We start from the raw sequence: 14,217 nt of genomic DNA, 5'->3' as shown, positions 1-14,217 counted from the left end.
GATCTGACCAATGAGGAATTGACCTCTGGTGTGGAACACCAGTCACCCATGTTGGTAATGACCAGGTCTAGGATATTGTTGCCCCTGGTGGGGGTGAGGATAAGTTGATCCAAGGTGTTGGAATTTATAAATTCCAGAAAACGTTGAGCAAAGGAGTTGGTACATGAGTAGTTTTCCCAGTTAATGGTGGGGTAGTTGAAATCACCCATTATTATGGTGTTGGGTTGTACCCTAATATTTTCCAGTGTATCAAGATATGAGGAGTGGGAATCCTGGGGCATGGTGGGGGATCTGTAGCAAGTTACAATTTGGATTGCTGTCTTGCCCAGAGTTAGTTGCACTTGGATAATCTCGGATGCATTATGCTAAGCAACTAGCGTGAAGGTGTGGATATCCTTAATGAATATGGACACGCCTCTGCCTTTAGTGTTTCGGTCCAGGTTAGGTGGCCAAAAGGTGTGGTATGAATTATAGCCTGGTAATGCAGGGGTGCTCTCTGGAGCTTTGAACCAGGTCTCTGTCACTGCACAAATGTCGATGTTCTCCATTTTAAGGAGTGCCTCGAGTGAATGCATTTTGAGGTTTAGACTTCTAGCATTGAGTAGCATTACCCTTAGATTTTGTGTGCATGTACCTGTTATGGTGGTGAATTTGTCATTTGAACCTTGCCTAAAAAAGGTACTATAGGGGTGACAAGAGCCTTAGCCAGTATCTGGAATTCCAAGGCCGACAGGTGCAGGCCATCTCTGGCAAGGCATCGTGGTCTGCCGATCATGTCATCCCAGGCAAAGAGATACTGGATCCCCTTAGAATGACACCAGAAGCTTAGCCAATTGTTGAAGTCAGTCATTTTGCCTTTGTACTGTGGTATAATTTTGGGTGATAGCAGGATGCTACTCAGGGCTAGGGTCATACCTGCCAGGGCTACAAGATCGGAGAGCTCCTCCATGTCTCTTTTTATGTAGTCCAGGGAGGTACGTCTCAGGTCATTCACACCAGCATGGACAATGACAGAGTCATATTTGTACTTGTTGTGGAGTGACCTGAGTGCGTGCATTATGTGGTGGATCCTGGCATGTAAGCCATGCAGCTGGCCATCTTATCAACAGTACAGTGATATCTAGTTGTTCTAATTTATTGATCAGTGTTTTGTGTATGACTCTGTCAAATGCTGAAGTTAAATCTATATAAACTACATTACAGCACAATGTTTCATTCATAACTGATATTATATTGTTATCGAACATCATGTTACAGGTGGTAGTAGATCTATTTTCAACATATGAATGTTGATATATGGTTTCAAGTCCCAATTTATCCAATTCTGATGATAAATTATCCAATATTTCCTTCTCCATTATTTTTCCATAACATGAAAGTAGGCTTAAGGATCTGTATTATTCTGTGTTTGTCCTACTCCCCTTTCCTTTAAAGAGAAGTTTAATAAGCACATGCATTCAATCTTGAGGAATCTCCCCATATTTATATGACCTAGTAAATAATGGCTATAAGAGTAAGTTCTCACTGAAGTGTTCTCAGGTCATTATTACTAATTCTATCTCCTCCCTGTGCTTTGTTTGGATCCAGTTTGTGCAATTCTTTTTCAATATAATTTAATTTGTTTCTAGTTTCTCCGGTTATCTGGATGTCACTAGGACAACATGTTACCCCATTGTGGAACCTAACTGCTTTGCATAAAATTTTGTAAATATATCTGTAATCTGTTATGTCAGGGAATAGATTTTAGCAAATACCTTGCTAAGGACACCCTAAGCCTTTTTCAGATCAGGCCTCACTCTAGAGACTCACAACAGATTGTGCCAACCAGCAGAAAACAGCACACAGGGTAAAACAGCTTTTAATAGCTGATAATACTTTACTGTGCTACACACGTGATCAGGAAGTTTACAGAACAAAGTTTTTGACAGCCATTAAAAGCTATTTTACTTTCTACCAGAACAGCACATCATTTCTATCAGCTGTACCACTCAGCCATCCCTAATTATCCCAAAATCCGTAATTTTGCATAACATTTTTGTCCTATCTTCATAAACTTTTTTGATTTTCTGGTTGCTGTTGTTGTTGTGTCTTTCGGCTTTTCCCGGTTAGGGGTCGCCACAGCAGAACTCTGGTCCACTAATGATTGGTAGTTGATTTTTACATGCCGAGATACCAGCCCTGATGCACAACCTTCAACAAAGGTACGCCCATTCACGCATGTCTCCACGCAGAAGACGCTCTAGCTGAGAATCAAACTGGACAGCGTCTTACTGTGAGGTGACAACGCTACCGCAGCACCACCACTGAATCACTAAAAATTACAGTTAAATAATGTGAGACATTAGAGTTTTATACTTCTTAGTGTTTATAAATTGCCTGTTGATGCAAATCATGTTTTTGTATTAACCTTTTAAATGAATTTTAGCAATATTTTAAAACTATTTCCTATTTTGATCCTTTGTCTATTATTTTAAGATATGTCCAGAATTCTTAAGCAAAGAATTTGAGAGAGATGCTGCTGTCTGTTTGACATCTCTTGCTAAGTGTTTTACCATCTTTCAAAGCCAGTAAACCACTTTGGACTATTACACTTTCTTTTCTTATTGTAACTAGTTGTACATGGAGCAGATAAAGCTCTATACACTTCAAAGAATCCAAAGTTGACACCCCTTCTGGATCCATGGTAATGCTTGTTCCTGGGTCCAGAGAGGAAGGGATTTTTGGGGTTCAATGTTTGTTTCAGGTAGACTGGTGTTCGATACTCTGACTTTCGTGGAATGGTTTTGGGTATTAGTATACATGACTGCATGTGTGTCGGGTTACTGATAGGAAACCATGTAAAATCTGCTTGCTTTCTTTCTAAACTGAAAATGGACTTGACTGACTTTTCACTGTAAATCAACTGCACTTAAAGAAAGCGTCTTCAGTGTATTGTATCCATTACACTTTCTATAAAACCTTGAGTCCATATTAACTTCAACACAACTCCTTTACCATAATTATCCAAAACTATTACCTGCTCTCAAATACATACCTCATCATAACATAATTAATAACACTAATGTAAGCTTGTATGCAGTCACACCGGCCACAAAGTAAAACAAATGTTTTTGAAGGGGGGTAATCCCAACTCCCACCACCCCATAGCTTTCATTAATGGTGAAGTTTAAAACCCCTTAAGTTTATTTTTCTCACAATGAGATTGCTCCCACACTTTATTAGGAAGACAGACTGTCTCATCATTCATAATTTTCTAGCCTCATTTTCTTGAATAGCTACAGTCATTTAGCTCTGGTTTACACTAGGAGTGCTTAGGCCTTCTAGAGTCTCCTTAAGAAGGTAAGTTGTTGAAGGTTCAGAAAACATCAGTCAGTCTGTAAATCAGTGTTAGGCTTATGTATGACTAATTATGGATATAATATTTCATGAGAAGTACACTATGGTCTTGATGACAAGTTACTGTAAGCTCTACATTGATCTTCCACTTACTGTAGAGTCACAGTTATGGTTCTCACCTTGTATGACATAGCAGTCAGGAAATAACCCACTCCATTTCAGTTTCACCATAATGGCAGGCCATCCCTGCTCATACAGAGATCTACTGCTGTTAAGATCAGTCTTGGAGGAACTTGGCCATCAACTTTGTGTCTTAGAGTTAAGCCAAATAATTCCATGGGGTTGAACTCTGTACATGGTGTTCAAACAAAAATATCACCTAGGCAAGAAGTCTTAGTCATTCTTCCCTCTTTTCATTGTGCAATGCATTTTCTGCCATTACGATCCAGTATCAGAAGACCTTGTAGAACAATGCATGCTGCATGACATAAGAACTTTTTGAACTCTTCTCAACATCATCTATATTAGTATAAAATATAACCAGGTAGTATCATGAGATAGTTTTGGAAGATATCACATTCCTAAACATTAAAACATACAGCATCGTGATGCAAAGTAGTCATAGTGTACAAATGCTCACTTGGGATTTCACAACAATATTGCAAACATCTAACCACTTAGTTATTCCTTAAGGAATTAACTTCATTTTATCCATACTAGTGTTATTTGAATGCAACTAATGTTAGATCATGGCTGAGTTTTTTCCAGTATAAAAAAAGAACAAAAGGAATACTCCATCTGTATAGCCCTAATTCTTTACAATAATTTTTCTTAAAACGTTTTCTGAAACTGATCATAATTTTAACATTTCAATAGAAAAAAATGTGTCCCTCTGAATCCCCTTCAGAAGCTAGAAGTTTCAAAACTTCGAACTTCAAACGACCGAGACCATAAGATTGAAGATGTTAACATTCTGACTGATGGGTTATATCCCAGGATGCACCACTACCAATTTTTCACTAACTTTCTGTCAGGATTTTCTTTTAAATACAAAAGCTGTTTTAACAGCTATCTAGTGGTTTTGTGCTTGAATGAGTATTTTCCTTGGTAAAATATTGTGTAGTGACTGTGTTTTGACAGACTAGAGGTAAGGACAGAAAAGTAAAGAAGAAGAAGAGAGAGCAAGGAAAATTCTATAGTGTTAGTCAGTGTGTTTCTTGTGTTTGGATTGCCATAATGTCACAGGCTCCTAGGCCTTCAGGATTTCTCTCTGTGTATATTGTTTAAAATAAACTTATTTTGAAAGGCCTTATCAAACCCTCTTTTGAAGAAGCTTTAGCATCCTCTCCTTCTCCTGCTAAAAAAGAAAAGTCGCTCCGATCAGTCAGTGGACCCGACCCCCGCCAAAGATAGGCAGGCTTCTCCCTTGGCTCCACGGACCACGGGCCGAGGGAGGGCGAGAGAGACCTACTCGGACCCGTTCGGTCTCTTCCAGGTCATCAAGGATGTCAGATTCGGACATAGACAGGGTGCTCCAAAGACTGTTCCAGTCCCCAGTCTTTCAAAATTTGTTTTTGGTTTCCATTGCCATTCCTCCTCCGAGGTGCTGATGGAGCCAGTAGAGCTGGACCGGGGTGACATTTGACCAATGCTGTCGGTTCCGAGCCTCCCTCTCGGTGCTAGACTCAGGGACTTCCGTCTGCTATCCTCCCAGGATTCTGGGGTCCGGCTTTCAGAGCTATGAGGAGTGCCTTGGCCAAGTCTTCTTGCCATCTCCACCTTCCCTGGGCATGGAGACTGGGTCTTTGGCAGTTCCCTGTCTCTAGGCAGTGGGCCTGTGGTTACCCCACTGGGGTTCCCCTCCTCCTGAGGGTTCTTGAGTTGTCTTGGAGGAGCCCCAAGGAAGAGATTGTGCAAGAGGAAGCATGTGGACTCCCCGAGTCTCTTACATCGGACACTGATCTTGATGATGGAGGGTCCCCAAAGTCGTCCTCGGATGATGTCTCATTTGCAGACATTCTAGAGATCCTTAAGGCTGGATTTCCAAACCCTCCGCTGATGAGTCAGTGCTTCTCAAGGCCTTTGGGGCTCAGCCGTCCGCCTCCTGGGTGTCTCCGCTCCTGGATTTGGTTTGTCCAGATACTGTGGAACCAGTGCCTTCTCGCCTAACAAATTTTTGTCTGCCCCACCCGAGAAGGAGTTCTTGGCCAAGCGTGGCTGTAGATGCCATGGTGGTGGCATCTGCTACACAGCAGGACGTGGCAGAGGGCTTCAGCGTCCGTCCATCCTCCTAATAAGGAGTCTAGGAGCATGGACGATGCAGGGAGCGCCCCTGACTTCAGCGGCCTTTACTCTAAGGTCCCTGAATTATTTGGCACATTTCACCAGACTACAGAGGGATCTGATCAAGGAGCTGTCAGACTCCCTCTCAGGTAACCTACCTGAGCAGCTAGCCCAGTCGGTTAGCTCTCAGTTGGCTATCCTTACCTCGATTTCTAACTCGTCCATGATGCTCATTTCATATGCGGCACAGGCGTGGCTCCAAGCCTGGGAGGCCTTCAAGTCTTCCTTTCTCCCTTTGATGGGTCCTGTTTGTTTGGACCCAAGGTAAAGACACTCTTACCGCTGTGAGCAAGAGGGAAAAACTTTATCTGCCGTGGGAGCGTTATTCCACTCCCTTCGGCCTTATCCCAAGGCTAAAGAGGAGGGAAGATGTGGTTCCAAATCACAAGTTCTTTCCTCAACAGCAGGAAGATTCCCCTGCCAGAGGCAGAGGGTTCTGGGAGATGCCGTCCCCAGAGGCAGAGAGCCCGCAACACTGGAGACCGTGAGTCCTTTCGTGGCTCTTCAGCCTCCCACACTTCATGAGGGATTGCCCGGCTGTGCTCCAGTCGGGTGCCGAAAGCCTGGGAGTCTATTACTCAGGACAGATGGGTGCGAGGTTACACCATTCCCTTCACACACTCACCCCACCGTCCAAAAAATCCCGGACCCACCACCCAGTCAAAGAAATTGCAGCCGCAGAAGCTTCAAAGCTGCTAAAAAGGAGTCATCAGACCAGATCGGATCCGGAAATTACTCAAGGTTCTTTAGTGCCAAAGACAGGGGACCTGAGACCCATATTGGATCTCAGCAAACTAAACCAGTCCGTCATGAAGTCCAAATTCCGAATGGTCACTTTACAATCCATTCTCCCATTGTTGGAGAAGGATGTTTGGATGTGCTCCATAGATCTCAGGGCGCCTATTATCACATACCGATACATCAGCTTCAGCCTGGGAGACAGTCATTTCCAATTTTGTGCACTGCCCTTTGGTCTCACCACAGCCCCAGGGTGTTCACCAAGTGTTTGGCAGTAGTGACTGCTCACCTGAGGTGTTTCCCTATCTGGACGACTGGCTCCTGACTGCCACCACCAGGCATCTACTACTAGACAACCTACAAGCCACCATCTCCTGGGTGCTTCCTGGGAATTACATTCAATTGGTCAAAGTCTGTCTTGCTGCCCTCTCAGCGCATAAGATTCATAGGAGCAGAGATAGACTCAAAATTGATGCATCTTCCTTCCTACCGAAAGGATTCAAACATTACAAGGTCAAGTCGAGCTTTCAAGATCCAAAGCCCCAGCCAGGTTGGTCCTGCAACTTTTAGGTTCAATGTCTGCCACGGTTCTCCTAGTTCCGCTGGCAAGATTGCACATGAGGATTCTTCAGTGGCTGTTATCGACACAATGGTCTTTTCAGGATCTCCCCTCAATCATCTCATACTGATTACAGAAACGCAAAAAGGGATCTCCGCTGGTGGCTTCAGCCATCCAATCTGAATCAGGGAAGACCTTTGTTATACCTCCGGTGGCCACGATGCCTCCCAGGGTGGGGGCATTGTCTGGGCAGGTTAGTTCAGGGTTCTTGGCTTCGGGATCTACTTTTCTCCATATCAATGTATTGGAAATGAGGGCTGTACTTCTGTCCCTACAAGCCTCCACAAGTTTCTCCCTCAAGGCATTATCGCTATCCACACAGACAACATGTCGGTGGTCTGGTATCTAAACAAACAAGGAGGCCTTTGCAGAGAGGCCATGAGGGTGTGGGAATGGGCAGTAGCCCCACATTCCAGGAAAATCCAATAGATTGGCAGACAGGTTACGCAGGACGATTCTCTCTCCTGAGCCACGAAAGGTCCTGAACAGTAGCAGCTCAGGTTTTCAAAAGATGGGGACCCTGCTGCGTGCTGCGACCTGTTTGCAACACCACAAAACACAAAGTGCAAAAGGTTCTTTTCCTTGACTCCAGCGTCGGGGGAGGCAGCGCGGATGCTCTAGTCCAACCTTGGCCAACAGGACTACTTGATGCTTTTCCTCCGGTTCCACTCCTCCCCAAAGTCATCCAAGCTTCCCAATTGGGGTCCACAATGATTTTAATTGGGCCTCGTCAGGTATGGTTCCCCTACCTAAAGAAATATGCTCTGGACGGTCCTTGGTGTTTGGATCTAACTCCGACCTGCTGATTCATCAGTCGGGACGACAGCACCAGTCCACTCACACTTGAAAATTAACTTGGCTCCTCCACTTCCGACCTTAGTCAGAAATCACACCTTAGACCCGAAGTTATTCACATTTTATCTTAACCCACCACTAAGAAATTGTATCTCAGTAAGTGGAAGAGGTTTGCTATCTGGGCTCAACTCAGAGGCTTAGACCCTATTACTGCCCGATACCAGAGGACTTGAAATTTTAACATCCTTGTTTAATCAAGGATCTTCAGTCTCTACTATTAAAGTCCAACTAGCAGCTATCTCCAAATTTATCCATAGACCCACCGTTGATGAGCAGCAGATTATGTAAAACTTTCATGAAAGGTGCTGTGCTTTTAAGACCCCAGTTTTCATCCGGATCTTGATTTGGTACTTCGCCTTAACATCTTCCCCTTTTGAACTGGCTGCTACATGTGAGTTGAAATATCTGTCTTGGAAAACTGCCTTCTTAGTTGCAATTACCTCTGCAAGAAGAGTTACAGAACTTCAAGCCCTATCTATCAAACCTCTGATTTTCACAAGGATAGAGTATCACTTAGGCCTAATCCATCTTTTGTTCCAAAAGTTTGTTCTAGTCTCTGTCTCCAACAATCTCTAGAGCTACCAGTTTTCTTTCCAAAATTTTCAAATGAAGCGGAATACACCTTGCATAAATTGGATGTTCACAGGCAATTGCTACTATCTAGACAGGACTCAACAAATTCGAAAAACAGACCAATTGTTTGTGTCCTTTTCAGATAATAAATTGGGTAAAACCATCACTAAAGCTACTATTTCCAAATGGATTAGAGATTGCATAACTCAGGCTTATTCCTCTTCAAATAAGCAACTTACAACATCTATCAAAGCTCACTCTACCAGAGCTATGGCTACCTCTATTGCGTTCATTCCAAGCTCGCTATTTTTGAGATTTGACTTGGTCCAACCCGCACACTTTCATTTCCCACTATAAATTGGATGTGGCATCTAAAGCATCATTTGGTTCCACGGTACTCAGGAGTGTTTTCCAGTGAGCCACCCAGGATTCAGGTGCTAGGGATAGGATCACATAACATCTTTTAGTTATGTACTCACCATAACTTCAGATGGTTGGGATCCATCCCTCCTTCCCCTGCCTTGGAGATCAGAAGAGATGGAGCGGTTTGAGTTCTACTATTTTTATCTTGTATCATCTGTCGATGTTATATAAGCAGGTGTGCATGTATGCGGACAAACTAGATCTGGGGGATTGGTAGTGGTGCATCCTGGGATATAGTAAGCTCAGCCAATAAGAGACTTCATCAGTCAGAATGTAGGCGAGATGGATCCCAAACATCTGAAGTTATGGTGAGTACATAACTAAAAGTTTTGAAACTTCGAACATTTTGAATGGAGACTGTATAGCGTGGAACGGGATATGCACTGTTTTCCTCACTGTAGTACAATCTCGGAGTTGGTATATTTATTTAGCAGGGGATGTGGGGGTTGTTTTTATTTTTTATTTGTTTTGTATTTTGTTTCAAAGTTTCAAAACTTCAATCATCTGGTCCTGGCAGTTTGAAGTTCAAAGTTTTAAAACTTTGACCTTTAGAAGTAGATCCGTGCATCTATATTAATGGAATAGTATAGACAGGTTAATTGCATTCATTTATAAGGAAAAAAAGTATTTTGGTCTTTTTAATTGTTTAAAAAAACATTAATTTTTTAAGAATTAGTACACATTCTTCCACAGACTTTGAAAAGCAATTCCCTGGGAAATGGGTGAATATACAAACATCTGTTCCAATTGGTCTTGATTTAAAAACTCTGAAAAAATAATGCCTTTACATCCATATATTTTGTTTTAATCTGCTTTTCTATACTCGTCTCTGTGACAGAACGAAAAAAAGGCTACAAAGGTGGTACAGTCTTTGGAGTCCCCATGTATTTTTTAAAACTACCAACATTTAACTTTATTTTGTAAACTATAGTATTTAATGTATATTGCACATGCTGCTTTCAGCAAGGATGAAGAAATGTTGACCTTATTTGTGGAAGTTATTGGGAGGTAGAAGGAACACTTGAAAGAGTTTCTGAATCTAGTAGGCATGCCCTTGTCTGAAGAGGCAGTGCCAGAAACAACTGATGAGAGTGAGCCCATTTCTACAGTTCACGTCAGTGTGATGATGGAACTGCTCTATGATGGCAGAGCTCTAGGAGTGAATGGGATCCAGCAGGAAATGCTCAAAAGACTGGATGTTGTTGGAAGATTTTTGTTAATGCTGCCTGGATAGCAGAGTGGTGGTACCTATTTTTATAAATGCGAAAAGTAATCCAATTATACAGGGAACAAACACACTTTTCAGCCTGCCTGAGGAAGCTTTTTGCTAAGCTGCTAGAATGAAGATTCTGTCTGAGAGCTGCGTATCTGGTTCAGGAAAAATAATTCAGATTTTGTCTTTGCCATGGGACAGAGAATTGACTATTTACCCTAGCATGAATTTTATAGTGGCCATTAGAGTTTCTCATTACTGTCTACATATGTTCTGTAGGCCTGAAGATGGTATATAACATTATCCTGAAATGTTTCATGGGAGATGATACAAAGGTATGGGGATCCAGGGCAGTGGAAATGGTTGCATGACAGTCATTCCCTGTACTGTTGGAGCAAGAGTTTTGCTCAGAATGTCAGTCTTAGACTGATAATATTCAGGGCTGCTGTAGGACACCAACAAGGGTATACCTCATCTCTTATCCTGTTCATGAGTTTCATGGGGAGTATCTCAAGGTGCATCTAAGGTTTGCATTTATGTTGTCTGCAGATGATGATGTTCTCTTGGTCTTGACTGATTCAATGCTACAGCATGTATTGCAGATGTTCACTGCTGCATGAAGTGGTTAAATCAGTATATCTAAACTGTAAGTCTCAGCTTTCCTGAAAAATAGTGGATTTTTTCTACCTGTGTGTGGGAAGAGCAGATACCTGTAGTAGTGGAGGTTAGGTATCTCTGGGTAAAGAGCATCAGGAGACAAAACAGAAAATGATACAGCTTTGCCAGTATGACAAGTGTTATAATGGACGGTGATATTAAAGTGGGATCTGAGTTCTAGGTGGAGGAAGATTTCAGTCTGCCCATCAATAAATATCCCTATCTTAACATTTGGTCAAGAAATATTGGTAGAGACTGAAAGGACGCGATCACAGATTACAGATTACATCTGGCAGAAATTAGATTCTTTCATAGGGTCACTGGTCTCATTTCCCATGACAGAGTGAGGGGCTTCTCAATCTGGGAAAGTCTTGGAGTAGAACCACTGCTTCTCAGGACTAAGCAGAGCTATTGATATAATTTGGGCATCTAGTAAGGTTACTCCTACAGCACCTTGAATAAGAGGCATGTGACATCCCCACTCTGGGCCAGTAAACAAGGAGCCTGAATCCTGACAACTGTTACTGGAGATGGACGTTCACTTGGAACAAAAAGGGATACACCCAATATTTCCAGATGCAGCTCTCTGCAGCAAGCACAATTTCCCTTAAGATCACATAGGGAATACACTCAGTCTGGGTCTGGATTTCTCTATCTCCAGGTTCCCAGTGAGACTGCCCGCTGGCACAGCTGTAGACTTGAGACCTCAGATGAGTGTCCAAGCCAAGTTCTCTACCAGTCTCACTGTGAAACCAGTGATTCTTTCCCCTGCTCTAAGCAGCTGACACACACACTTTGAATTTTGATTTTCAAACACACACACACACACACCCTGGGAAAGGCTACAACAGATTTACTAGCTATGCCCCATTCTGCCCAGGCTACAAGGAAGTTACTGCCACCAGACACTCCAAAGCCAGCTACTCTAAGACTCTTACAATGATACCCAATTATACTGAGTGAAATTAATATTAATACAAATGGTAGTGTTGAACCAATGCAGTGATGCTTTCAGGAGTGACCACAGAGCCACCAAATGGATATAAGTACTCTGAAAGGTTAACATATTCTCTAAAGAGCCAGCCGCAATTAAAAGTTTTAATATATTTAATAATAAATAATAAAAGAACATGAAAATATGGAATATCTATTTTCAATAAACACCAGAGTTTCAATCAAAGGAAATATTAAAATAACACAGATAGATTCACACAGAGAAAAACAGTACTTAAGTCATCTCACTGTATTTTCCTGACTCATCTAAATAATTACTATCCCCTGGTCACTTACTAGAGCAAGGCAAGATGAAGTGAGTGAGAGATACTTCTGTATCAGGTTCCAAGAAACTGACTGCCCTGAGACTTCAGTCTCACCTAGTATTAAACATTATTTAATGATGAATTACAAAATGACATCTCATACATCTGGTCATCTAACTTCTGGTTCCCATGTAACCCCCCCCCCCACCACCACCACATTGCTAGAAACTGCCAGGATTTAGCACCTATGTGTCAATAATACACATACAAGGAGCCTTGCCAATAGCTGCTGTAACTCCTGTAAGTCATAAAACAATTTCAAACCTCTACCCTTCCAGAGTAGCAATTAGTTCACCCCAATCACAATGCAGAAATTATCCTAGTACAGACTTTTTGTCTCTGGCTGCATTGAGAACTGTAAGATAACATCTTTATGGCCTAGGCCAAATAAATTAATTTCTTGCTATGCTTCAAAGTTTGAGATTAACCTCTTTTCTTCCAGTATCCTCTGTTAAAATACATACATTTAAACAGTTACAATAATGCATGTACATTTATATTTCTGTCCAGCAGGGCACACTGTTGATGCATTTTTTACACAAGCAACTTTACGAATAGATTTTTAATACAAGCATCTGTAAAAATCAGTTTGATATTCAAATAACATATAATTCTTTATGAAATTCCAGCTAGCTATGCTGGCATATGTTACACATCCACTGTCCTACTTCTCCTGGCATAGCTGGCAATACCACACATTGTCACATGGTGTATCAGACATGGCTCAACTGTAAGAAGGCTTTGGGTTAAACTCAGGACATACCGGATAGAGGAGTCCTTGGGAGCAAATTCAGGTAATGCTGGATTCATTCTATCTCATCTAGCTTGAGAATACCATGTCATTCAACAGATGAAGCTGGAGACTGCTGTTAGTGTCAGGCAAGTCTGGTCTACGCAGCTCAATTTGCTGCCATTGCAATCCTCACCAGTCTAAGCAGTTTAAAAATGGATGGATGGATGCTTGGATGCATAGAAAGGTGGATGGATGGACATTTTCCACACTTTCCTGTACCAGTAAGTCTATTCTATTATGGATGTTTATGGGGTTATTTTTGTTTTGTTTTTATATATTTGCTCCTTTTTCTTTTGATTTTCATGTAAACTGGAAAATCACTGAAATGTGAAACATCTCTGCAAGTTTCATACAGGATAAATGAGAACAGACATTATTCTGGTACTGATATGCACCAGTAATCAACATGCCTGCTGCCAGCTGCCTGCTGTGACTCTTGTATTATGGTATTATAACAAAGACAATAAGGAGAGAAACGCACAGGAAAAAGCAGGTGAACATGCATGTATTAAACTACCTAAATAATCCAAGGCAAGCTAAAGTATGGATGCAGAAATGCAATTGTAAACACCAGAATAAAATGGATAACTAGAAATACAACTTTCTGAACATAACTGCATATAGAAGTGCATCGAGTCAGAAATCCTCAGTCCAGATAAAGTAAAAGGAAATAATTAAATAAATAATTGAAAAGTCACCATCATACAAACAAAGAATGATGCAGACTAGGAAAGAGAGAAAGTGAAGGGAAGAACATGTTTGAGGGCAGCACTAATTGGGGGAAGGGTGAACAAAAGTTGAATGAGGTGAGAGACAGTTATGCCTGATTTGCATAGAGTGGATGAAAAAGATAATGAAAATGAAGGAATGCCGGGCGTAGGTATGTATATATTGGAGACCTATCAGGAGCTGAGTCTGCTGTTTATGACAAGCTGTGAGACAGACCCACCAAATATGACAGTAACAATTCACTTATAAAAATATTGTAAACCTGTAAGTCATGCAACTTCCCATCTCTTTCCTTCATCTTCTGTGTACCTTTCCTCTGCACCAATAATTTTTCTTTTACAGTGTCAGTGTTATGCATTTTTCTTTCATTTATTCCTTTTGTGGGTTTAGAACCACATATTTATTTCATTCTTTTTTTCTAAGCTTTGTCTAATCTGCACTGGAAAAGATGATGTGTGAAGCTGTGGCCGTACAGTTGTACGTCCCGATATCAGTAGTTGTAGCATTTCGTGTTATGCACTACTAAACATTATCCTGTCTCAGATATTCCACAACTTCAGTCATATTAGTAACAATGTGCTGAAAAACATGCTTCTGAAAAATATGTTCATAGGGAGCC

At 41.6% G+C, this 14,217-nt stretch overlaps 1 protein-coding gene across 3 annotated transcripts in view; it reads left to right on the top strand.

Moving 5' to 3' along the window:
• Positions 1-14,217, top strand: part of ETV1 (ETS variant transcription factor 1) — a 392,872-nt gene that overhangs the window by 71,707 nt on the left and 306,948 nt on the right. The gene's annotated exons all lie outside the window — the stretch shown is intronic.

Source organism: Protopterus annectens, chromosome 2.part0 (assembly GCF_019279795.1).
Source record: "Protopterus annectens isolate FY-2018-M chromosome 2.part0, PAN1.0, whole genome shotgun sequence".
NCBI classification, from domain to species: Eukaryota; Metazoa; Chordata; order Ceratodontiformes; family Protopteridae; genus Protopterus; species Protopterus annectens.
The sequence above is the reverse complement of the archived record's forward strand: the minus strand, read 5'-3'. Positions and strand labels throughout refer to the sequence as shown.